General features: G+C 42.4%; 1 protein-coding gene across 5 annotated transcripts in view; it reads left to right on the top strand.

The window, feature by feature from the left end:
* Window positions 1–27787, top strand: part of LOC133628391 (ubiquitin-associated protein 1-like) — a 78190-nt gene that overhangs the window by 14240 nt on the left and 36163 nt on the right. The gene's annotated exons all lie outside the window — the stretch shown is intronic.

Consider the following 27787-nt stretch of genomic DNA (forward strand, 5'->3'; position numbering starts at 1 on the left):
ACTTCCACCCTGGCTGATGTGTTGTGCTCCTTGGTGACCGTTTAAATCTCCCACAGTCGCTTCAGCTCCGCCTTCCAGCAAGACCTACCCCCCTTGTGAAAGCTACTGGCTCTTGGTGGGTTTCTTTGCTCCTCCTTGGCTTTCCATTCTTCAGAAAACTTTTGCTCACCTCAATCAGCTGCTCAGTTGCAAAAACAGCCTTGCCGTTGCTGTGTTTCTCGCCATTCTTCATATGCTCTTATCGTTGGGAGGATGTCTGTCACTCCAAGTACCTTCCAAGTTTCTGGATTTTGCTCAGTATATTCGTGATAGAAAGATCATTCTGTGATTGTGGGGAAATGTAGGCTTCTAGTCTACAATAGTCTTAAAACTCATCTGCTCCAAACATCCACTACAAGTGTAGGATTGCATTGCTTGGAGGATAAAATTGAGTTGTCTTGCACAGAGAGAGGGCAGACCTTTTCAGGTTTTTTTAAGTGAGGAGATGTAAATCTTGAAGCTCATTTTATAAGGAAACAATTGAGTTTAAGGTAGGTGAGTGTAGAGATTAGTTTATGAAGCTTAGAGATTTACTGAGTATCTGGTCTAAACATAGCTGCTGACCACTGCATAGCAGGGAGGGAGAAATGACACCCGTGATAAATAAAGGCTTTCTGAAGCAGTATGTTTAGTTTAGCAACTGAAAGTTACATCTTAGGGATTGGGTAGTTGCTCTGCTTTACTTCTCAGAGGGTGAGGATTGTCTGCATGTTTGTGTATCTTCACTGCTAGTAACATCAACATAAAATGAACTTTAACAGATGTGCTTTGTTTTCTTTCCCCTATTACTTGTGGCTTCCATTCCTGAACTCTTCAGTCCGTTGTTAGACTATATTTCCATTTAAGCAGTCCTAAATAGTGACCTTTGCTGTTTGAGAACTCCGAAACCAAGAGAGTGCAAGGAAGATGTTTATTCTTGGCACTGGAGTGTACTGCTTTCAGGTAGTGTTGGCCATTGAAATTTTCTAAAACACATCACAGCAAGCAGCTCTTTTACTTACTGTATTCTGGTTTTATAATATATCCTGAGTATCCCTAATACTATAGCTGAGGGCAACCTCAGTTTGACTCTGCACAAAGATAAGCTTCCACGTTTCTACCCTAGACAAGCTTGATCAAGACAACTTAAACTTCTTGTGTTGTTAATGAATTCAATTGTAGAAATGTACTTGGTGTGGGTATTGCCACTTTGCCAAGCCTATTCAGGTGTCTGCTGCTGTTTTTGTATGTCAGAGGTTTGGGATTTTTTGATAGCTTGTAATGATACTTCTGTCCCTGTGTGTTTGGTTTTTTAAAGAGCAGTACTTAATCTTTGCTACCAGCTCTGGTCTTCTCTAAGAAGCCTTTTCAAGAAATAATTAAGGTGCAAGAATTCACTTCAAAATAGTTTCCTCCTCTTTATGCACCATTATGCACCAGTTCTATGTTTAATTAAAACAAATTCAACATGCTTGTTTAAAATATGACTTCTGGTAATGGAATTTAATTTGATGTTAACTACCGATAGTGTTTTCCATCTAAGTCTTTTTAATACAGCCATTCAGTCCTGTTTAGATGGAAAAAATGAAAGGAGGTTTAACAGGTACTATATCCGGAGATGAAACAAGATTGGTTCTTATTTAGGCATTACTGCAATGGGACCATATTTTTATTTGGTTGAATCACTTCTTTATATTTCTATTTGATTTTTTTTTTTCTGTTGAGTTACTATGGGAAGGAGTGTGTCCCTGCTGAGACATCAACTCAGAAAATGTATGAAAATAGCTGAAGTGAGCATTCACCTTGAACAGTGAGATTTTGTTTCTTTCTCTTGTCTGTTAGTTTTGTCCTTCAGTGCTGCAAAACCTATGATCTTTTCAGATGTCCATTTCTGTATATGCTTATTTTCTTGTCTCAGCCTTGATGAGAAGGATTGGATGAAGACAGATACCTGTTGGTTTGACTGCCACGTGAATTAATGACAAAATGAACCAGCACTGAAAGATGAAACTGTATCAGTGACAGGTTGACTGGTGGAAGAAGATGCATAAAACCAAAAAGAAAGAAGGAATCTTGAGAAAGACTCAGAGGCACCTATCAGACAAGCACAGACCTGTGTTATTTAAACAAGGTTATTCTACTTGCTGTGCACACAGGGCTAAGCAACAATTAGCATCATTGAAATATGTGGTTTTTGGCACTCCAACTACAAGTCATTTGAGTATATTTACAGTCATCTCGTCAACCTTCTGTTGTGTTCCCACATATCTGTAGCACCTAAGATGGAATTAGCATTCCTCATGTTAGCACTGTCAAGACAAAAGGAAACCAAGCTTAGGAGGGTATGTTTTGAACATCAGGAAGGTTTGAGATGGTGTGAGTTTTATGTTGTAATTTCACAAAAAAAGCATTTTGGTGAGCATGCTTTTCCAGGTATGTTGTAATCAGCTCTTAAGTGCTTCAGTAGTAGGAAGTTTTTAGAGTTTCTGCTTTCCTGTATCTCAAAGTGTGTACTTGGTGGAGTAACTTACTGTGAACAGGGGTGTTTCCTGGAAAACAGGCAACACTGAGAGATGACACTGAAAGAGGGTAGATTTAGATGGGACATGAGGGAGAAACTTTATTTAAAGTGAGAGTGGTGAGACACGGGGGTTGTCCAGAGTAGTTTTTTGATGCCTCATCATTGGGAGTATTCAAAGCCAGGTTGAACAGGGCTTTAAGCAACCTGATCTAGTGAAAGATGTCCTTGCTGGTGGCTGAGGGGTTGGACTAGGTGATCTTTAAAGGTCTCTTCCAACCCAAACCATTCCATGATTAGTGGCTTCTAAATTAAGTGCATTTGCCAGGAACTCGTATTCTAGGAATGTGTCTGTTTTAGTTAAGAGAAACAGATGTGTTAGTGAAAAAGAGGCATGTCAACTGGAAAAGTTCAGCAGTTTTAACCATATTATGGGAGAGATCCTGTAGGGAGTGGGAGAAGGCTGCTAATGGTTTTAAATGTATTTATATTGCTTGGACTGAGGGTATAATCAGGATTTGAAGCAGTGGTTCCCATGCCCAGTGTCCCCCGGCCTCAGGATAGTGATGTCAAACTTGGAAAGCATAATGAAACAGAATTTTATTTTTATACAATGATGATATAATTTGAATTGGAACTATATTTCATATACAGTCTCAATCAGGATAAGAATATGGGTTTTCTGGTTTAGTAGGCAATGGGTTAGAGGAACACTTACTACTGCATATGAGTACTGTAGCTACTACTTATTATTAATTAACAGTTTAAAACTAGTTTGATGATTACTTATTTCATAGAGAATGATGTTACTCACCCATATTAAAGACAGCGGGAGATTGTCTTTTTCTCAGCTCCAGAGGGTAACCCTGAGGGGCATCCTCACTCAAGGGGAAGATTTTCAGACACACTCCAAAGGAGAGTATGCAAAAATCCTCTCACCCCACAGAATGGGACTGGGCTTTTATAGAATAAAGGGACTGACTGACAGTCATCTGTTGCTGAATTTACATCTCTGCAGAGCTATCAGGACCATCTTGTTTCCTGCAACAATTTTATCTGAGATGTCTGTTTCACTGCCCATTAGCTCAGGAGTTTTCTCATCCTTCTCAGTTATTTTTGGAGATAGTTGAGTTGGGCTGGTCTGTAACAGCCTTTGCCACTAAAGGCACCATGACTTTCATCTTGCATCTTTTCACTAGGCAGAGTGCCCTGCTATACCAAGTTCAAGGTTTTAGCCTGCTTGCTGCAGAGCAGGCAGAGTTGTTTGTAGGTGGAATGGTTAATTTAATAGGCTGTGTTTTCTGTCAGTATCATACTGAGTTTTGCTGGGAAAATGTGTGTTGAGAGTGGGTAGCACATGTGATTCTAGTATAAGAGGAAAAAATTGATCAATCTGTAACACTGCCCCCATTATTCTTGTACAATGCAGTAGACGTATTTTGGCTAAGTTCAAATAGATTAAATGACAATTGATGTTTGACCTTCTGGCAGACTTTATTTTTCCATTTTAAAACTTTTGTCCAACTTGATTTCTTGCTAGATGTTTTTGTCTTCTTGGTTGAAGTAATTCCATAATCATTTGTATTTCACCAAGTGTCTAAACAAAACCATAACTATCAATAAATACTACCATTTCTCTTCTGAGCTTTAACAGGGAAAAGGTGACAGTTGAATATCTCTTTTTTGGAATGGATTCTTTTAAGTAGTCATTTAATTGCTGTAGTATGTTCAAATGCATTAAATTCCAGTTACTATTTATCAAAAGGATATAAATGGCTTTCTGCAATAAAATAATTTGAGTTCTTGTGTCAGTATAGGGAGTAGGTCCTGGTATGGTCAAGAGAGTTGACCATGTCTCTAATAATACAAGATCAGCTGCCTGTACACCTCTTGATCAAAGAGCATAAGAAGAAAAAGCTTGAAACTGCACAGACTCTGGTATTTTTTTATTAAAAGGGAATGTTCTGGTTAATGGCAAAAGCTATTTTACTCTGTTGACAGCATTTTGGAAACCTTTTTCTAGCTATCCTCATTGATAACTGGGAAGTCTGAAGTATTAATAATATTCAAGTACTTCAGAGTCAGCTTGTTGCTTATTGAAGTATTGCTGCAACAAATAGAGCAACATTTTAATTAGCTTATGCTGCTCTGGGTTCCAGACATAAATTTTAAATGTGCAGGATATTCTACTGTTTGTTTTTTTTTTCATACATCTTGAACAAAAGAACAGACTAAATGGGGTATTTTGTTCTTGAAGCTAGCAGCTTTCTCTAGCTATCAGTCTCTCTCATTGAAGAAAAGTTACAATGAAATATTAGTTTTCTTAAGTGGTAGGATTAACTAGAAAAGTTAATGCATATATCTGGCTCTGGCTAGTGCTAAGATTAAAGCTTTGACTCAGTAGTATGAAGTCTTGTGCTAATTAAGCTGGAGTAGCTAAAATTGTTAATAGTTACTAGATGTTTTCCACCTGCCTATTTTAAGCTCTCAGAAGTGGTAGGTATTTGCCATGCAAACTTTAGGTCTAGGAAAATAGTAGTTAAAAGCAGTTACTTCACTCCTCAAATTTGGGACTTGTTTCATTACTGTATTGTGAGGTTATCGTAGCCCTCATTGGTAGTATGAGTGCTGGGTCATCTTTTCTTGCTTTTTTTTCCCTAGAATATAGGAGTTGCACATTATACTTATATTTTCTGATGTGATTTACCAGGCAAATATCTATATGTATAGCTTCCATTGTGTATCGAGGAGGGGAAGATGGTGCTTCTGTTTTTAATTTACCACCCTTTTCTTGGTGACATTGTAGCTTCTAGATTAGTCAAGTTGATCTCAAACAAAAAAAAAAAAAGGTAAAATAATAATTTTTCCTCTGCTTTTCTGTTTAGATGATCTTTAAATAACTTGGAGTGTCATTCCTACTAGTGATAATTACCTAAAATCTACATCTACTTTTGGACTTGACAGAATCTGAGCTATCCCCTTGTATGCTGAGTTTCGAAGTCAGGCCAAGATGTTGGTTAGATGTTAGTTGCAGATACTTTTCTCTTGTGATAGGTCTCTTGTTTGCAGTCCATTTTAATGAGGTCAACCATTTGCTGCAACAGTTAAATGTGAATTTAGAATAGGTGCATCTTCTATACCCTTGTTTGGCATGTCAGTCTCTGGCCAAAGGAAACAGTTGCACTGATCTTTCTTGCCCACAGGGCTATCTAGAAGTAATTTTCAGTTTTCATATGCTTTTGCATGTGGAACGTAGTTCTAGGGGCTTCTGTGATATAAAAGCTTCAGCTTCATTGGAAACTTGAGTGGCTGGTAGGTGATTCAGTGATTGAAGAACCGATATGTTAGCATACTGTGTTTTCTCAGTGTTTGTAAGGCTTTCCCTTATTTTGGGTGAAATGTATGGCAAATTACCTTATGTCCCAAATACACACAATCTTAAAAGAGGAATAGAGATGTCCATTGTCAGTTAATAGTTTTAAATCCTTGACCAGCCCAAATAGTGTCTATTTTTAACGAGTGCAGTGTCTTTCAGGAACAGAGTGAGATTTGACAGGACAGCTGAGTAACTCTAGGTATCTAATGCAGTGCATCTATAGGGAACAGTGGAGTGAGGGATGCTGTGCTTCTCTGAGAGTATGTAAAAGAGCTGTCTTCAGCTTCTCATCGATGGATGTGTACTGAAGCAGAAGGTCTAATTGCCCACTATGCCACATTAAGCAAGGGCACAATGTGAAGAACCAATTTTTCCTAATGTTAGTCACTACTAGGAAGATGCTATCACAGAATCTTAAAGGTTGGAAGGGACCTTAAAAGATCATCTAGTCCAACCTCCTTGCCAGAGCAGGGCCACCTAGAGTAGGTCACAGAGGAACTCGTCCAGGTGGGTTTTGAATGTCTCCAAGAAAAGGAGATTCAACACCCCATCTGGACAGCCAGTTTCAGTGCTCCTTCACCCTCACACTGAAAAAATTCTTCCTTGTAATTTTTTAGAACCTCTTGCGTTTCAGTTTATACCCATTGCCCCTTGTCCTATCATTGGCCATCATTGAGAAAAGCCTGGCTCCATCCTCCTGACAACCATCCTTTACATATTTGTAAACATTAATGAGATAACCCCTCAGTCTCCTCTAAGCTAAAGAGCTCCAGCTCCCTCAGCCTTTCATCATAATGGAGATGCTCCACTCCATTCATCATATTGGTGGCCTTGCACTGAACTCTTTCCTTCTTGAACTGAGAGGCCCAGAACTGGACACAATATTCCAGATGTGGTCTCACAAGGGCAGAGTAGAGGGGTAGGAGAACCTCTCTTGACCTGCTAACCACAGCCCTTGTAATACACCCCAAGATGCCACTGGCCTTCTTGGCCACAAGGGCACATTGCTGAGTCATGGTCATCCTGCTGTCCACTAAGACCCCCAGGTCCCTTTCTTCTACACTGCTCTCTAACAGTTCATTCCCCAACCTGTACTGATTAGATTTCTCCCCGCCTAACTCTCCAGCTTGTCCAGGTCTCGTTGAATGGCAGCACAGCCTTCTTGTGTGTCAGCCAATCCCCCCAGTTTAGTATCATCAGCAAACTTGCTGACAGTGCCCTTTGTTCCCTCATCAAGATCATTAATGAATATAGGTGAACCTGCTTCTGCAGGGGGGATTGGACTAGATGATCTCTAAAGGTCCCTTCCAACCCCTACCATTCTATGATTCTATGATTAAATAGTACTGGTCCTAGCATGTTATTGTCATTGCTAAAGTGTTGTCTCCTAATCCAATAAAGAGATCTGCACACAGACCTACTCTTCAGGGGCAATTTTCTCCCTGTCCTTCCTACTCATGTATTCTGGAAAAGTTTTTAAAAGTGACATTTTATTGGTTCCTGTCCCTCTGCTGCTCAATCATTGCACTGGAAATAACAAAGTAAATCAGTTTGTCATAGGCTGCCCTTCAAAATTTAGATCCCTTAACACAGTTGCTTGGATTGTTGATCCTTGGAGTGTCTATGCAGCAGATATATCTCATCCTTTCCTCTCTCCACCCCCTGTTCTCAGTGCTCTGCATTGGATGACCACTTGTAGTTATATCCCATGAGATGAAGACATTTCATTAGATTTGTTTTAACCAGGGGATATTGAAAATTGAATGGAAACTCCATACCTGTATTTGCTTCAAGGAGGATCTGATTTGTTCTTGTTGATCTTAAAATAGACCAAGAACCATATGTACCTTATTTCCTGGGTTGCAATAGCACTTAAAAGGAATTACTGTAGATACATTTAATGCGCTTTTTTTTTAATGTTAAGACTAATGAAAGTGTAACTTTTTCTTTTTTTCTTTTTTCCTTTTTTTTTTTTTTCCCTGCAGGGCATGGAATTGCCACATGTCAAATCTAATTTTTCAACATCTTTATCCAAAGAGCTGTTATTCAGTGGCTCAGCATGATTATACTTAATGAAAGGGAAGTACCTCCGTGCAGCTGTCTGTGCTCAATGTTTGCAGAACTGTTAGAGGTCCTGTCCTGGTTTAGGGCCATCCAGGGACAAAAGACCACGATCGCACTTAAGTACCATAGACTTCGGAAGTCCCAAAGGACTGGGAGGGCTTAATTGCTGCTTATGGTCCCAGCCAAAACAGACCAGGCTACTCAGCTTGGGGAAGAAGACAAAATTTAATTTAATCTGCCTCCAACCAGAACATAACAAACAGAAATATCCAATGGAAAAATAATACAGAGTAGGGCAAATTATGCAAGTGCAACTATCTCTTTAAGATCACCTTTCCCCCACTCCTCTTCCCGGGCTCAGAGCCTTGAGCCCAGTGTCATTACCTCTTCCCCCTATAAACAGTGCCCGGAGCAGGGAATGGGGATGCAGTCAGTCCTTTCCTTTCTCTTTCCACTTCCCTCACTCCTGAGGAGAAGTGCTCCTTGCCAATCTTCCCTTGCTCCAGCTTGGGGTCTCCCACACACTGGGTGGCCCTGCATGGGCTGCTCTGACAGGGTGCTGCAACCCCAGTTCATCTTCTCTGGGTTGGGGTCTAAACTGCTCGCTCCCTTTGACCCGGAGTCTCCATCTCTCACCCCCTTTGGTACAGGGTCTCTACTTCTTGACGCAGGCTGCAAGGATATCTCTGGTCCTGCATTGCTCCTTCTGTCTTTTCCTGGCTGTGGGGTCTGCATGGTCACCTCCATCTTACCCTTCCCTTCCACCTCTTCCTATGCACTTCAAATCCTGTCCTTAAATAGTGCTGGCAGAGACGCCAGATTGGACTGACTGGGCCAGAGGTAGGTCTGAACCTCAGAGCTGGGGCAAAGTCTGAGAACTCTTTACTAGACCTGCACTGCAACCCCCTCCCTCTGTTACCAAGCAAAAGCAACTCCTCACAAAACCATGACAGGTACAAAACAGAAGCATTTACTGCAGATTTGGGGATGATGTCATCTATTTGGAGGCTGTAGGAAATGAAAACAGAATCTGTTTTGTACTGTGGTCAACTGCTGTGATCAGCATTTTACTATCAGTCTATGCAAGAGATCTCAATTGTGTAGCAGTGATTGAACACTTACACAGATGGGAAGCCTTGATGTGACATTCTTAACTTTTAGCAACATGTACTGCTTAGTTTTGTTTTGTTGTATAAGGCTATATTCAGAATCCTGATGTTGGTTATAGCCTTTCACTTGCATTGAAACAAGTAGTTCTAGTGACAAACCACTGTCTAAATCTGGAGTACCTATGACACATTAGAAATCAATCATTTGCATGAAACTGCTTTTGACTGTTTCCCAGGATAAAATCAGTAATAGTTCATGAATGTAATGTAGGGAGAAGAAAAATGTTATTTTCTTTTTGAAGTGTTTTTTTGAAATAGTTCTGTCAGACTACACAGCGTGTATTAGCAAGCAAAATGGAAGTTGCAAGATCAGGTCTCTGAAAATCATAGATATGCTGATTTGATTGTGGTTGATAACTTCAGGCTTTTTTGTCTTCTCTGACCCATAATAAATAGATTTTTCATTTATTGAATCGTAGGTAGGAGTTATTTTAGAAAATTCATGTGATCTGGAATATAGACATACTTGCACCCCAAAATGAGGGATATAGGAACAAGAGACCAGTCCTTCTTGACAAATAGTTAAATTGGCTTTAGTTATCACTGAGAAAGCTGTTCCAGGTACCATTACTGGTAGGATGTTTCCAACTTGACCTGTCAGAGCCCTTTCAAAAGAACAGGAATGTAGATAAAAACTTCAGGGAAAACACCAATAGAAGAACCATGGAAATAATTAAAACCCACTTCAGCGTCCCAGCGGCTCCCCATCAGTCACTCTTGGTAGTAAATTTTTTCTTCTTCTCTTCTGTTGATGAGACAGTCCCCTTGAAATTGCTTGACTGTGTCAAGTCATGCTTCTCTGAGTTGTCCTTGTTGTCTAGCAGCACAGCTAAGTAGTCATTCAGCTTTAAGTGGTTATGTGTCAGGTGGACTGTCTTGGTCATCTCTATGCTGTTCCTTCAAGCCTTTCCAGCTTGTCATCTATCTCTTTGCACCAGTGGTTTCTGGCATCAATTTTATCACGTCGTTTCTGTGTTTATGCATCCTTGTTTTGTTTTTGTTCTTGTTTCCCTGTCTATGCATCTCCTTCTGTTATACTTCTGAGGTCCTCTACTCTCACACTGGGCTCTGCTCTACTGTGTTCCTCTGTCTGTCTAGTTTTAAGAAGGTTGCCCTGTTGCCTCAGTGTTAAGTGAAAAATAAACATGCAGGAAGGGAAGAGGTCATATCAGGTTGCTTCAGTGGCTGCTGATGCTCAAGTTGCTTAATTTTTAGGCACTTATAGCCCTTATGTCTTCAGATGGCTAGCCAGAAACAAAAATTGAGGGAACAGGGTGAAGGAAGTTGACATTTATTGAAGAGAGCTTGTAGGTGGCTGTAAGAAAACCTTGTAGTACTACGCAACTAACTTGTTTCCCTAACCTGGGAAAGGTTTAATAAGTTTAGATGTGATATAGAATTATGTTCTTGGTCAATTTAAAATGTGCAGTAAAGCATCAGACCAAAATTTGTGCCCTGCTGATGCCCTGTCTTGTTCTGGAGTCTGAAGGCCAAAGGCAACAGTGATAGGGCTGCAGTTGTCTATTAGTTGGTTTGGAGTAATGCTTTGGGAACAAATCCTTCAAATTTCTAAAAGGATAATAAGAAAGGTAAGCAAACCTTTAGTGCACAGTATAATGTCTTTGACTAAGCAAATACAGTTCTGATAATGCCCAGAAACACAGTAGCAGCATCAGTAACCTTTTAACTGTCCGCAAATAACTTTTTCCAGCCAGCAGTACAGAGCAAAAGCAAGATGCTTGTAAGAGTGGTCCCTGAATAACCTATCAAATTTGATGAGTCACAAGACACTATTTTAATTAAACCCTCTTTGAAAGAAGGTGATGAAATGAGGCTGGCAGTCTATTCTAGTGTTGCTGAGTGTAGTGCTCAACAATTCCTCTCTTTGCTGACAGTGCCTTCTGCAGTAGTTGTATATTAGTAAGTACATCACGAAGAGGTTGTACACTATAAACTCAAATGCTACCTGAATCTAAAGTGTGCCTGTCCCTCTGGAAATGGTCCTTTTGCACAGAATCACAGAATGATGATTAGCTTGCTGTACACCAATGCATGCAGCTTGGGGAATAAGTAGGAGGAACTAGAGATGTTGATGTGGTTGCAAGGTGTTGGGGGGGGGGGAGGGGACCAGAGAAAAAGGAAAAACCCACATAGCTTGAAATAAGAACAGTTTTATAACAAAACAAGTTAAGGAGAAACAGTTATAACAATCAATGAGGGGATATACAAAGAGGACTGGTAAGTGGATGTTGTGGTTTAGCCCAGCCAGCAATGAAGCACCACAACAGTATCTCGCTCAGTGCCCCCCATTCACTCCTACCTTCCTGAGGATGGTGGAGGCCCCAGTGAAATGGGAGTAAAAAGATAAGCAAGGTTGTTGTGGAATGAGACAAGGGCAGGGAGGGCTCACTGCTAATTACGGTTCCAGGCAAAGCAGACTCCAGTACTTGACTTAGAGAGGAAAGTAGGAAAGTTTATTCTACTACCTACAAGAAACAGAACAGAACAAAAAGCAAAAAGGGAGTAGGATTGTCGTGGTTTGGCCCAGCTAGCACAGCAGCACCACGACAGTCTCTCGCTCGGTGCCCCCATTCACCCCCACCCTCGTTAGGATGGCGGAGGACCCAGCAAAATGGGAGTAAAAAGATAAGCAAGGTTGTTGTGGATTGAGACAAGGGCAGGGAGGGCTCACTGCCAATTATGGTTCTGGGCAAAACAGACTCCAGTACTCGACTTAGAGAGGAAAGTAGGAAAGTTTATTCTACAAGAAAACAGAACGGAATAGAAGCAAAAAGGGAGTAGGATGATGAGAAAATTACAACCAGCACTTTAAGATCTCCCTCCCCCATCCCTCCTTTCTTCCTGGGCCCAGCTCACTGCTCCCGATATCTCTACCTCCTCCCCCCCAACGGCTCAGGGGGGCAGGGAATGGGGGATGTGGTCAGTCTCTCACAGATGGGCTCTGCCGCTTCTGTCTTCTCAGATGAGGACGACTCCTGGCATTCTTCCCCTGCTCCAACACGGGGTTCCTCCCTCGGAACACAGTCCTTAACAAACTTCTCTGGTGTGGGCTGTTCCCAACAGCTGCGGCTTCTGCCGATACAGGTTCCCTCACACGGGATGCAGTCCTTGGTGAATATCTCTGGCATGGATTCTTCACCGCGGTTGCAGTTTCTGCAGTTGCAGGGTCCCTCTCTCGGGACAAGGTCTCTTCTGGACATAAGTTTAATGAGCTGCTTTGTCGTGGGTTCCTCCCCACAGTTACAGCTGTGGATATTGGGTCCCTTCCTCATGACACGGCCTGCTCTGGCCATAGTGATAAAGGGTCCCTCCTTCGGGACACGGCCTCCTCCGGCCAAAATCACTGCCCCTGGCTTGGGACCTTTAATGAAGTGAATCGTTGCCCCTGGTCCAGGGTCAGCTTTAGCCAAATGAGTCACTGCCCCTGATGCGGGCTCATTTTCAAAATGAGTCTCTACCGCCAATGCGGGGTCTTTAAAGAAATGAAAATAAATCTCAGCTTCACCAGTTCTCTCCATAGAATGCAGGGGACTCTCTGCTCCAGCACACCTCCTCCTCTCTTTCATCACTGACCTTGGAGTCTGCATGGTTGTTTCTCTCACTGTTCCTACTCCTTGCACCACCACCAGCCAGAAGAAGAAGAAGGGGCAGAAGAAGGAAAGAAGATGGAGGAAAGAAACCTCCTCTTCCAGCTTCTTCTTAAAAAGTGATCGTGGAAGCGTCTAATTGGCTCAGCCCCAGAAGTGGGTCTGGCTCAGAGCTGGGGAGAGTTTTGAGCAACTTCTTACAGGAGCCATCTTTATAGCCCCTTCCCCCTTACCAGAAAAGGCTATCATGTCAAGGATGATGAGAAAATTACAACCAGTGATTTAAGATCTCCCTCCCCCATCCCTCCTTTCTTCCTGGGCCCAATTCACTGCTCCCAACCTCCTCCCCCCTCAGCGGCTCAGGGGGGTAGGGAATAGGTGATGTGGGCTTACAAGACTAGCAATTTCATAAAACTATATGTGTGATTTTCTAACTAATATTGTAAGTTTAAATAAGCAAGCTTCCATAACCTAAACTTACCTATCTATCTATGAATCAATTCTCCCTTTGCAAATTCTTTTGCAAAGCATAATAATTCAAATTATACCCTTTTACACAAGCAAAAGCTTCTAACTTGTGTTAAGTTGGAAATCATGTGCCATACTCTTATGTATATAACGATTATCAAGACTAAGCATAATATATTCAGTATAAGTACCACTACTACAAGATGGAGTAGTCGATTAAAAATTCCACTAGCGGCTGGAGACCATCCAAATAGAGCTTCCCACCAGTGATAAGCCCCTTCTTCTTGTACTCTTTTTATTACTCGATGTATGTTTTGGGTGTCATGGTGAATTGTAATTAAGAGCTTACAAGTATCTCCCTTTACTTTTTCTACAAAGTTATGCAGATCAGGTTGTTCTAATAACTTTCTGACCAACGTGGTGTTCATTCCAATTGGAGTTGGTGACAAAGTATCATCTAACATGTAACTGCCATGTATAGTTTGGTACACAGTTCTTGGTATAGAGTAAAGTCATATCCTGAAATGTTCGTAAAGTTGCAAATACATAGATTTGATTGATTGTGAAGTGATACTTTCAGGTCATCTATTAACAGACTATCACAAGGGGTTCTTAAACATATACAACCCTTTCCAATGTTTTCTAGGACAGTCCTTGGATTGTTATCAGAGTATCTTTCAAAATGACAAACAACCATCAACATCAATATTTTGCCATACATGGGTGTACCTGTTTTTATAAGCTCATTCCTGGTGCTCTACTGGGTATAATATCACATTTTCTTTAAAGATTCCTAGAGCCACAATAGGATAAATGGTACAGACCGTTGCATTGTGTATAGTTAATACGAAAGCAACAATTTGGTTCGTATCCTGGTTATACGTAAAATTAACAAAGTGCCACCACGATTGGAATTTTATTTCAAAACTAGTGGCATGATCCCAGATGACTTCCCTAAGCTCTATGGGTAAGAGTCCATTTTCTCCTTCTCGAATTATTGTAGCCACTGTGGATTGTATCCACAGCTGAGCCTGGATACAGCTCAGTGCCAGGGACACATTATCTTGGACAGCTCCTATAACGTGGGCTATTTGCTGATGGTCACCTGTATATGCTTTTTTCAGATTCTTTAAAGAGGGTTGAAATCATCCATTGATTATTTCCGAAGCTCCACAAGGAAGAATTTAGGGGTTGTTCCAATTTTTGCTATTCATTAATAGTTGCTAATAGTTTATTAGCAAGGGTCTCGAAGTCTATTGTATTTAAAGCTCCAAGTCCAGTTCCCAACATGCCAGTTACATCTCGCTTAGAGCGGGACAATTTTCTATACTGCAACCAAGAGTACCATCCAGTACTGGAGGTACTGAAAAAAGGTGAACATTTTGAGTTGATAGTAGTGATATCAATTTGCATAGACATGTCCACCTTCTTTAGTGACCAAGAAGGATTAAGGAGTATTTGCTGTTGTCCAGTTAGCTTAACTGCATAGAGTCCAACCCCCTTTCCTTGGGAGTTCTGAAAAATCAATTTGCCAATTTTCTCCTGAAGCATTTCCCTTCTGAAATGTACCAAATTGTACCCAATTCCCAGTATTAGGATTATTTTTTAAACATATTTCACATTGTTGTGTTACTTGTTGAACTACTGTGTACAAATTTCTCCCTATCCATTTTTTATTAAGATATTTGTACAGGGAATCTGCTCCCCAATGGGTTTTGTTATGTTCTGCTCTAACCAGACCCCAAATTAAGATGGAGGGTATTATTGTCCTTCCATCTTCTAATCCCGCCCATCCTTTAGGAGGGACTTTTATCCTTAGGCCCTCCATTAGTTCCTGATCCAATTTGGAATATTTAACATCTTCTTGATCATCCAGTTTGCTGTTTTTGTTAGTTGGGATTAAAGTTGAAATTTGGACTTCACATTCTCTTTCTGATGCCCACTTAGTCTCAATATCAGCCAATCTGTTACCTTTTTCTGGGTCAGTGTTACCTCTCATATGTCCATAGTAATGCATAATAGCAATTTTAGCTGGTAATCGCACAGCTTCCAGAAGATGTATTTCTTCTGTATGTTTAATTTGTTTTCCTTGACTGGTGAGAAGTCCACGTTCTTTCCAGATTGCTCCATGGGCATGTACAACTGCAAAAGCATACTTAGAATCTGTCTGTATATTTTTTTCCCTTTTGCTAGTTCTAATGCTCTGTGGTTAGGGCAATGATTTCTGCTTTCTGAGCAGATGTTCCAACAGGTAAAGGTGCAGATTCGATTACCTTGTCAGTGGTAGTTATTGCATATCCAGCTTTACGAGTACCTTGTTGGACAAAACTGCTACCATCTGTGAACCAGGAATCGTGAGCATCATTCAAAGGCTTCTCCTTTAGGTCTGGTCTGCAGGAATATACAACCTCCATCGTTTCTAGGCAATCGTGGGTCAATGGCTCAGTAGTCGTTTCACTAAGGAAAGAAGCTGGGTTCACAATGTTAGTGACTTCTATTGCAATATCATCAGATTCCACCAGGATAGCTTGATATTTCAAACATCTGGATGGGGAAAGCCAGTGATTTCTTTTTTACTCCAGAACAGCCGATATAGTGTGAGAGACCATCACTGTCATCTTTTGGCCTAGAGTACATTTTCGAGCTTCCTCGATATTCAGTATCACAGCAGCCACAGCTCGTAAACATCCTGGCCAGCCTTTGCTTACTACATCTAGTTGTTTGGAAAAGTAGGCCACAGCTCTTTTATGAGGCCCTAGATGTTGGGCCAAAACTCCTAAGGCAATGCTTTCTTTTTCATGAGAAAAGAGCCAGAAGGGTTTTGTAATATCTGGCAATCCCAAGGCTGGGACTCTCATGAGTTCCTTTTTCAGAACATCAAAAGCATTCTGAGCCTCTTGTCCACACCAATTTGGTAGGGCTATTTTTCAGAAGTTCATAGAGAGGCTTTACTATTATCCCATACTTATAGATCCACAGCCGGCACCAACCTGTCATTCCCAGGAAGGTTCTGAGTTCCTTCACTGTTCCAGGTAGTGGAGTTTTACAAACAGCCTCCTTTCGCTCAGGTCTCAATTCTCGTTGTCCTCCGGAGACTTCATATCCCAGGTAGGTCACTTGCCGGTGAACCATCTGGGCCTTCTGTTGAGAAACTCAGTATCCATTTAGTCCAAAAAAATTTACTAGGCTTACAGTCCACTGGATACAGTCTGATTCTGTTTCAGTTGCTATCAGCAAGTTGTCTACATATTGCAGGAGAGTTCCTTCCTTAGAGGGAGCTTCCCAGCTTTCTAATTCTCGTGCCAATTGATTTCCAAAGATTGTTGAGCTGTTTTTAAATCCTTGAGGTAGCACTGTCCAGCTAAACTGGGTTTTCTGTCCAGAAGTAGGACTTTCCCACTCAAATGCAAACAACTTTTGACTTTCTATGGCTAAAGGCAGGCAGAAGAAAGCATCTTTCAAGTCTAACACTGTAAACCAGATCTGATTCTCCCTAAGTTTTGTAAGCAGGATGTAAGGGTTAGGTACCACCAGATGTATGTCTTTAGCAATATTGTTTATTGCTCTGAGATCTTGCACGACTCGGTAAGATCCATCAGGTTTCTTGAGCAGTAAAATAGGAGTATTAAATTCTGATTGGCATTCTACCAAGAGTCTGTGTTTTATGAAATAATTAATTGGATTTTCTATTCCTTTTTGATCTTCCAATCTCAATGGATACTGTTTCTTTCGAACAGGGGTGGCACCTTCCTTAAGTTCAGTCACTATCAGGGTAGCATTTTTACTCCTTCCTGGAATTCCTGAAGCCCATACTCCTAGATATATCTGAGTAATAATTTCTTTGAAGACTGTTGTTTCTCCAGTAGTTTTAGCAGGAGTTATTTTATTTAGGCTCAGGATATCAATTAGTTGATTTTCTTTTACTTTAAATAATATCTCTTCTTGTTTAAATTCTATTTTGGCTTCCAATTGTTCTAATAAATCTTGATCCAGCGGGGATTTAGGAGCATCTGCAACATATAAAAATTTGTGTATTCCAATGTGTTTCCCCAATTTGTATTTGAGAGGTTCACAAAAGAATGCTCTTTTCCGATGGCCAGTTGCTCCCACTTTGTCCACAAAATCTTTACTTATAGGCCACAATTCTTGATTCAAAATGGAAAAAGATGCACCGGTATCTATTAAAAACCAGTGGATCTGCTAGGGTAGACTCCTCTGGTCCCCATCATTTAATTTCAGTAGAGACTATCCTTCTAGGGCTTTGTGAAAGCTTTGGACATTCCCTCTTCCAATGCCCCTCCTGTTTACAATACAAATACTGATTCTGTCCTAACCTGCCACAAAACTCTTTTCTACCACTTTCACGAACCCCCCCCCCCCCCGTACCACTTCCAATTCCTCTTCTTCCTCCTCCTCCATCTTCTTTCTGATCTAATACAGCCACTATCGCTTTTGTCAGCTTCTTTGTCTCTTCCTCTCCCCTATTTCTATATGCCCTCCATGCTTCTTTCAGCAATCTTTCTAAATCCCGATTATCAGGTTCCCTTATCTTCTGAAGCTTTTTTCTAACATCCGGAGCTGATTGTCCTAAAAACAAAGAAACCATTTGCAGTTTTCCTTCATCAGAGGAAGGGTCCAAGGTGGTATACTTTCTCATAGTCTCTCTTAATCTGTCCAAAAATTCTGTTGGATTTTCAGTTTGTCCCTGTTTTACAGCATATATTGCAGACAAGTTCACAGCCTTAGGAACTGTTGTTTCTATCCCCAATTTTATCCATTCTTGATATTGCATTATTTTTTTATAGTTACCCCTGCTATCTGAATCCCATCCTGGGTGGGTTAGGGGTACATGATCATTTATGCTTCCACTCAATGAACCCCCCATTTATTAAGGTTTGTACACGGGTTCGAGCAGCTTGCTAAATCAGTTGTTTCTCTGCCTCTGTCATCTGATCCAGCATTAAATCTATATCTCCCCAATCCGGATCTAAGTGTTGAACGACCTGGCCAAACATTTTTGCTACCATAGAGGGATCATCTCAATAACTTCTGGCCACTGCTTTCCAAGCTTCTAAGTCACTGGCAGAAAAGGGAACCTTTACCTTAAACTGCCCTCTAATATTTGCTGTTTCTCTTTATGGAGCTATAACTTTTGGTTCATTTGCTGTTTCTTTCAATAGACCTATAACTTTTGGTTCCATCTCCAGTGGCTCATTGACCAAATCATCCTCGGACTCACTGTCCTTTGAATTATCTTCAATTTTCCTAGATCCCTTATTTTTCACACAACGTTCCCCTATGCTACAAGCAGAACAACATCTCTTCAGTCACCTTTCCTGCTTTTTGTTTCTGTCCTTCTCCAAAGCTAATACTAGAGGGTCCTGTGGTATAGTTAATCTACACTCCCTCTGCCAATCCTGATGATTTCTGAGAGTGAAAAAAATATCCGCATAGCCTATTACATCCCATTTTCCTTCTCTATAAAATGCATTAGTTGCAACAACGTATTATAATTAAGAATTCTATTCTTGGGCCATTTTTCCTCATCATCCAACTTATATATCAACCACCACTGATTACAATATTTAATCAAAGATTTTTTGTCAACACTATCTCCGGGTCCTCCTCCTATCTCCTTCCAATGAGCCAATATACAGACTAATGGATTCTTCTTAGGTATTTCACTACTCTGCCTTACCCCCATTATTGACTCACAATTAACTCAGCTCCTTTCTACCCTTTACAGCCATTGCATTCAATTTCCACAAACAACTAACTTCCGCTTCGCTCAGGCCAAATTCACCACTCTAAACTCCTTAAAAATCACCTTTGATCCTGAGTTTCCACACACACAAAGCTATCTAGTTTAAACAACACAAGACAGCATCAGGCAGCTCGCCAGACAGCGTTTGTAAATATAACAACAGACAATGATAATAACTATGGAAACCGCTACTCCGATTAATATTAATAGTCCAATTTGAATCATTTTGGCAGCAGTTAAACCCCCTTGCTTTCCAACCAACCTCAGACAATTCTGGGTGGTTGGGGGCTGTCGGAGAGAGCACCACTGGAGAAATGACGGACATCAATATGGTTAGGTCATAACTCAAATTTTACTAACAAGCATCAGACTTTTATAATCAGCAGCAAAGCTAGCATGTTTACACTACTTCTAATTGGTCCTTTCTCTAAAAGCCAGCTGTGCTTTCTGCAATAAGCCTTGTGGTTTCACATACTGCTTCAGCCTTCTCCTTGCTCGAGCTTGTTATCATGTAGGCATTCTTTCTTCTTCTTTTCTCACAGTCGAGAACTGCTCAAGGACAATCTGCACATTAGTTCTCAAAGCATGGGTTGATCACTGTTACCAGGCCGTGGCCTCTTTCAGTTAGAAATTCCTCCACAGGGGGCGGCTGGGCTAACTCCTGAGTTTTGTCCAATTAAAACAGGTTATTGTGCTTAGGAATAGAATTAAGACACAAATGCTATTTAGCTTAAAAGTCTTCAGGACAAACAATCTCATAGACAATCCAACAATTTATAGTATTATCATTCTCTTTGTCCTTCTCTGGCCATATCCCTCACAGAATATCAGAACTGCAGAACCGGACTCCGCACTCGCTTCGTGCTTATTTGCACGCCTCAGTCACACACACACCCCATCAACAAAACTTATTAACATACTTCACAAATATATTGGCAACCAAAAATAAGTACAGGGATAGGCAAAACTCAGAAATCCTTATTACAAATTCCGGGTCTATATTAGTCAGACTTAGGTGAGTTAACTAGACTGAGCAGTTACTGTGTAGCAGTAACTGGGCTGTGCAATCAGCCCAAAGATGACCATCTGGTTTCATCAACTCCCTGGTGAATTAACTAGACTGAGCAATAACTGCCTAGCAGTAACTGGACCGTGCAATCAGCCCAAAGATGACCAGACTGTTTTGTTAATTCCCAGTTAATGTTTGGTTGGTTTTCTTTTGGGTTTTTTTCTTTTTTTTTTGCACGTGGACGTCTCCCACAACTTACAGGTCCCACACAAGACGTCTCCCAACGCATCACAGACTCCCCTTCCGATGACCGGTCTCAGTCCCAAGTGGGACTCTAACCCACACAAAAATAAAGAATACCTTTATTTCTGTGATGGTCCTTGTCTGTTCCCGCAGTGATCCGACAGGGTGAGGAGGACCTCCGACAAATCCTGGGGTGCAAACCTAGGGAGACCTATTCCTTACCAGGTCCTGCAGCCAAGCAGAGAGGGTCCCATCTGGGTCGCCAAATTGATGCCGTGAAGAAGCCAGTCAGGACTCAATAGCCAATGTGACTATTAAGCGCTGGGGAACACGGGGGATTTCTCCACCAAATGTGCCCACCTCAGTCTTTGGATTTTCAGTTTATATTTACAGCAAAAATGAATATTCATTACATTTCCAGGAAAGGGCCCACCCATAGTCCCGTCTTGGTCCCCCCCCAGTTACGCCTCCATCATGCTTCTTTCATTGTCCTCTTGCATCACTAATGTAATAACCTAGCCATAATAATTTTGTTCAGGTACAGACCAGCCTTGAAACTATCAGCGCTAAGCAATAGTTATGTTACAAGAAATAGCTGTGTCGTTCTAATAGCTCTGTTTGTGGGCTTAAAAGACTAGCAATTTCATAAAAGTATATGTGCGATTTTCTAACTAATATTATAAGTTTTAATAAGTAACCTTCCATAACCTGAACTTATCTATCTACCTATGAATCGGTGCTGACAAGTCCTAGTTAGGCACGTGAAGGTTAGAGGCAGCCTTGGCTGCAGTTACTATGAGATGATAGAGTTCAAGATCCTGTGTGGAAGAAGCAGGACACCAAGTGATGTGATTGCTAAGCCTCTCTCCATCATTTTGGAATGATCGTGGAGCACAGGTGAGGTGCCTGAGGACTGGAGAAAGGCCAATGTCACTCCAGTCTTCAAAAAAGGCAAGAAGGAGGACCCAGGAAACTACAGGCCGGTCAGCCTCACCTCCATCCCTGGAAAGGTGATGGAACAACTCATCCTGCATGCCATCTCAAAACACATGAAAGAAAAGATGGTTATCAGGGGGAGTCAACACAGATTCACCAAGGGGCAATCCTGCTTGACCAACCTGATAGCCTTCTATGAGGGCATAACTAGCAGACTAGATGAGGGGAGAGCAGGGGAGAGTTGTCTACCTGGACTTCAGAAAGGCTTTTGACACCGTTTCCCATAACATCCTCATCAGAAAGCTCAGGCAGCGTGGCTTGGATGAGTGGATGTTGAGGTGGATTGAGATCTGGCTGAATGACAGAGCCCAGAGAGTGGTGATCGACGGAGCAGAGCCAATTTGGAGGCCTGTGGCCAGTGGAGTTCTGGGGCCAGTCTTATTCAACATGTTCGTCAACAACCTGGATGAAGGGACAGAGCTCTCAGCAAGTTTTCTGATGACACCAAACTGTGAGGACTGGCTGATTCACCAGAAGGCTGTGCTGCCATTCAGCAAGATCTTGACTGGCTTGAGAGTTGGGCAGGGAGGAACCTCATGAGGTTCAACAAGGACAAGTGCTCTCATGGCCAAGGAGGCCAATGGCATTCTGGGATGCATCAAGAAGAGTGTGGCCAGCAGGTTGAGGGAGTTCTGCTCCCCTTCTACTCTGCCCTGGCGAGGCCTCATCTGGAGTTCTGTATTCAGTTTTTGGCTCCTCATATCAAGAGAGGCAGACAACTTCTGGAGAGAGTCCAGCGCAGGGCCACCAAGATGATCACGGGACTGGAGCATCTTTCTTATGAAGGAAGGTTGCAACACCTGGGGGTGTTTAGCCTGGATAAGAGATGACTAAGGGAGAACCTTATTAACACTTATAAGTATTTAAAGGATGGGTGTCAGGAGGATGGGGTGACACTTTATTCTGTAGTGTCCAGTGACAGGACTAGGAGTAGTGAACATAAGTTGGAACACAAAAAAGTTCCACCTAAACATAAGGAAAAACTTCTTTCCTGTGAGACTGAGGGAGCCCTGGCTCAGGCTGCCCAGGGAGGGTGTGGAGTCTCCTTCTCTGGAGGATTCCAAACCCACCTGGACACGTTCCTGTGTGACCTGATCTAGGTGAACTTGCTTGAGGCAGGGGGTTGGACTAGATAATGTCTACAAGTCCCTTCCAACCCCTACCACTCTATGATTCTGTTGATGTGGCTTAGTTCATTCTGGAGTTAAAATAAGGTGTTGCGTATGGCAGAAGATTAATTTTTCCTGCTGCAACTTGAAGTACTTCCTGATATGCACTTGTATTTTACTACAGGTTTGTCAACAAAAGCAAGATACTTATTGCTTTTGTCAGGTGTTTTGACACTGAGGATATATCCAAAGCATTATACAACTCCAGATTGATATACTACTGCAAAACTCCTTGGATGCCAGACATTGTTTCTTCTGTGGTATTCTTATGCATTGCTACTCATGTCCGTGGAGCAAATTAATAGCGTCATAGTAACTTAGTGTTCAGTTACCTAAGATCAGTTGGTGAGATGGTGAACTTGGCATGTCCTTGCAGCGACCTGCTGGAGAAGGGATATAAATTATAATTTGAAAAATATTGTCTTTAGATTTTATTTCCCATCTCCTTGACGATGGTACAGTCTGGAGTAAGCTGCTTCTGGTGAATCAGGTAGACAGTATAAACTGTATTGCCTGTAGATAACCGGTGCTGCATTGCAATCACTTCCTTGTCTGTTAAGTTGCCAAAGTAAGGAAGTTACTTCCTCTCATCAGAAGTTTTCAGATCCTATAGAAAAGTAGCATTTGCTTTTCAGTCTGAGATAGTAACTACCAGAAGGAACATGGTAAAGTAAAGGAACTGTGTAAGAGGCCTTGTCCCCAGTTCAGCTCTGCTGTAGTAGTAGTGGACCATGGACATGCTCACCAGCAGTGGGTCACAGTCTCTGGTGACATAGAGAGGACTGGTGAGGCATGTGAAGGCTGTATTTCACGCATGGCCTTTCAATTATAACAGATCAAGTTGATGTCTTAATTGGTAATCTCATACAGAAGAACTAGCAACGTAGCAATTTGTCTACCAGTCTGAGCCAGGTCTGAAAGGTGCAATCTCTTCCATGTGCTGCAGTCTGGTCTCCTCGTCTGTGGCACTAGGACCTGTAAAGCCTGTTCAGCTCTAGTAATTGCCATGCAACTGTACCTGGTGGTCTTGTGGCTTTGTCCTTGACAACTTTATTGAGATGACAGGCTCGGCACTGCTTCACCTCCTTTTCCTTATGTCTTTGAAGCCTCAATGGTTTTTTTTTTTTGCTTCTGAGAAGCAGTTGCCAGTTAGTGTCAAAACTAGTTCTCGGGGTTAATTGAGTAATTTTGGATGCAAAACCAATGTTGAGAGAGATGGTGAGATGTGCTGAAAAGAATCTGAGAAACATCAAGCAGAATGACATGTGGCTTTTATGTACAAGGTATTCCTGGTATGACTTGCTTCCTTATAGCCTAGCATCTGCTCATGGTGTTTCATGACGTCTGGTTACACCCAGGTAATCTTCTTCATACAGCTGTGGCTTTAGCTGTGTGTTGAATTCCTGTTAGCCTGTAGGGTTGGTTCACCTATTGATTTCAACACAATGTTGAAAGACCTTTGCACAGCAAAAGGTACTTCCCTAAAGTACCTGAAACTGGTTCTTCCTGACCCCAGTCATGTCAGCAATTGCCAGGAGGAATAGCTAAGCTGTCTGTGTAATCATCACCTGCCACTCTTCCTTTAAGTTCATTTTTGCAGTTGAACTTTGCAATGAAAACAGTCAGGCTAAGAGTTAGACATGGACTGAAGAATGATGGGCGTGGATGTTAGATCTGCTCCAAGTTGTGCTTTGAGCACTGGCTGCTGCTGCTGGGGGTGTATCAGATAACTTCATGTTTTTGAGGAATGGCTCTTGGTCATTTCAGTCTTTGAGCTGGAGGACTTCAGAAACAAAGGGCAACTCTGATTCTTTGTCATGCATAATGTCAAAGGAGGACTTTGAAATTCAGTTATTTGAAGAATTATGCTGTGGTGTCTTGACATGGATCCGGTGAGATACTTCTAATGTAGCAGAAAACCAGCTGTGTTACTGAACACACCATAAGGATCCTGGAGTAGGCTGTTAGCTGAGAATTAATTAGACAGCTAATTCTATTTTAGACAACTCTCTTCTATCTCAGAGGCAGGCCTGCTCTATGTTAAAAGCTGGCTAGGCACTTATGTGTTTAACATCTCAGTCATGTAGTATTTGCATTCAAATTTTAAAAGGTGTTAATAAAATTCTGTGGGCAGTGATGAGGACTCGTTAGCATTGCTTTCTTGTGTATATCTGAAAATATTTTCCTAATGGTACCATTTATTGTGTGCCTGTATTATCTGTGTGTTGCTAAATATGTCTAGACGAGTGCTACGCTGGCTAACTGACTGCGTACCTAATATTACGGTATCCCTTTTGAGAGCAGCAGTGATTAAAGTGAAGAGGATCAGTGTAGTATTTCCAGTCAGAAGGGATGCCAAGAGAGGCAGGGGGTGCTCCATTAGGCTGGGACAGAGCAGCCTCTGAGCACCATGATCTGGAACTCTCTGTCTTCCTGGTTTTGTTTTTTTTTCACCTTTTTCTTCTTTATTTTGCCATTTACATGATCAGACCCTGGGTTAAAATATTTGTCTGCTCAGTGAATTCTCAAAACTATGAAATAAGTTTGCTTATCTATCTTAGGGATAGGAAAAACAGCAAGTGTCTGCAATGCGTCCTATAATCAAGAGTTAAGACTGTAGAACTGTGTAGCCTTATGCTGGGCTACATATATGAATCATAGAATCATAGAATGGTAGGGATTGGAAGGGACCTTTACAGATCATCTAGTCCAACCCCCCTGCAGAATCAGATCCAGCCAGATCAGGTCACATAGGAACACGTCCAGGTGGGTTTTGAAGACCACCAGAGAAGGAGACTCCACAGCATCCCTGGGCAGCCTGTTCCAGGGCTCCGTCACCTCAACAGTAAAATAGTTTTTTCTTAGGTTTAAATGGAACTTTTTGTGTTCCAGCTTTATCCCATTACTGCTTGTCCTGTTGCTAGCTACAACAGAAAAAAGGGCCGCCCCAACCTCATGACACCCACCATTTAGGTATTTGTAAATATTAATGAGATCCCCCCTCGGTCTCCTCTTTTTTAGACTAAACAGCCCCAGTTCCCGCAGCCTTTCCTCATAAGGAAGATGCTCCAGTCCCCTGATCATCTTGCTGGCCCTGCGCTGGACTCTCTCCATAAGTTCTCTGTCCCTCTTGAGCTGAGGAGCCCAGAAATCATCACAGTACTCCAGATGAGGCCTCACCAGGGCAGAGTAGAGGGGAGAAGAACCAGTCTTGACTTGCTGGCCACACTCTTCTTGATGCATCCCAGGATGTCATTGGCCGCCTTGGCCACGAGGGCATATTGCTGGCTCATGGTTAGTTTATTATCAATCAGGACTCCCAGGTCTCTCTCTGCAGAGCTGCTCTGCAGCAGGTCGACCCCCAGCCTGTACTGGTGCATGGGGTTGTTCCTTCCCAGATGCAGGACTCTGCACTTGTCCTTGTTGAACCTCATGAGGTTCCTCTCTGCCCAACTCCCAAGCCAATCGAGATCCCGCTGAATGGCAGCACAGCCTTCTGGGGAATCAGCCAGTCCTCTCAGTTTGGTGTCATCAGCCAACTTGCTCTGTCCCCTCATCCAGGTCGTTGATGAAGATGTTGAACAAGACTGGCCCCAGAACCAATCCCTGTGGTTTTCCACTGGCCACAAGCCTCCAACTCGATTCCGTGCCATTGATCACCACCCTCCGGGCTCTGTCATTCAGCCAGCTCTCGATCCACCTCACTGTCCACTCATCCTAGCCACGCTGCCTGAGCTTTCTGATGAGGGTGTTATGGGAGACAGTGTCAAAAGCCTTGCTGAGGTCAAGGGAGATGACATCCGCTGCTCTCCCCTCATCTAGCCAGCCGGTTATGCACTCATATGAGGCTATCAGGTTGGTCAAACAGGATTTCCCCTTGGTGAATCCATGTTGACTCCCCCGATAACCACTTTTTCCTTCATATGTTTAATGACGTCATTCAGGATGAGTTGTTCCATCACCTTTCCAGGGATGGAGGTGAAGCTGAGAGTCCTGTAGTTTCCTGGCTTTTCCTTCCTGCCCTTTTTGAAGACTGGAGTGACACTGGCCTTTCTCCAGTCCTCAGAAACCTTGTCTGTCCTCCATGATTGTTCAAAAATGATGGAGAGAGGCTTAGCAATCACATCGGCCAGCTCCCACAGCATTCTAGGATGCATCCCATCAGGACCCATTGACTTATGAGCCTTAAGCTTGCCTAACAAGTCTTTAACCTCTTCCTCTTCCACCCAGGGCAAGTCCTCTGCTGTCCCGGCCATCCTACTATCCTTGCTGGACTGGGCTTCCCGAGGGCTGGCCTTGGCCGTAAAGACTGAAGCACAGAAGTCATTCAGTAGTTCAGCCTCCTCTCCATGCTCAGTCACCAGGGCATCCTTGGTGTTTAGTAACAGGCCCACATTCCCCCTCCTCTTTCTTTTGCTGCTGATGTACATGAAAAACCCCTTCTTGTTTTCCTTTACTTTCCTGGCCAGGTTTAATAATAAAAGGGCTTTGGCCTTCCTGGTTTTGTCCCTGCATGCTCTGGCAAAGTTCTTGTACTCTTCCCAAGAAACCAAGCCCTGTTTCCACCTCTCATAGATGGCTGCTTTGTCCCTGAGCTGTCCCAGCAAATCTTTGTTCATCCATGGAGGCCTCCTTCTTCCTTTTCCCACTTTTCTACATGTGGGGACACACTGATAATAGACTTGGAGGAAGTGGTGCTTGAAGATCAATCAGCTCTCTTGGGCACTTCTGACATCTAGGATACTATCCCATGAGATCCATCCAATCAGGTCTTTGAAGAGGCCAAAGTCAGCTCATCTGAAACCCAGGGTCACAATCCTGCTTGGTGCCCTGCTTCTTCTGCTCAGGATCTTAAACACTATCATCTCATGGTCACTGCAGCCAAGGTTGCCTCCAACCTTCACGTCTCCAACCAGACCCTCCTTATTTGTCAGCACAAGGTCCAGCAGCACACCCCTCCTCGTTGGTTCCTCAATCATCTGTGACAGGAAGTTGTCATCAGCATTCTGTAGGAACCTCCAGGACTATGTGTACTTGGCTGAGTGGCTTTGCCAGCAAATGTCAGGGAGGTTGAAGTCCCCCATGAGGACCAGGGACTGTGATTGTGAGCCAGCTCTCAGTTGTTTGTAGAAGGCCTAATTCACTTCCTCCTTCCTATCAGGTGGCCTGTAACAAACTCCCACAACAGCATCACTTACATTACCCTGCCCATTAATTTTTACCCATAAACATTCAATCCGCCCCTCACCCCCACCCAGGCAGAGCTCAGTGCACTCTTAAATTACTCCCTCACATAGAGAGCAACTCCACCTTCTCGCCTCCTTGTTAGCCTGTCTTTCCTAAACAATACGTAGCCCTCCATGGCTGTGCTCCAGTCATGGCAGC

The sequence above is a fragment of the Colius striatus genome, chromosome W, assembly GCF_028858725.1.
Source record: "Colius striatus isolate bColStr4 chromosome W, bColStr4.1.hap1, whole genome shotgun sequence".
Taxonomy (NCBI): domain Eukaryota; kingdom Metazoa; phylum Chordata; class Aves; order Coliiformes; family Coliidae; genus Colius; species Colius striatus.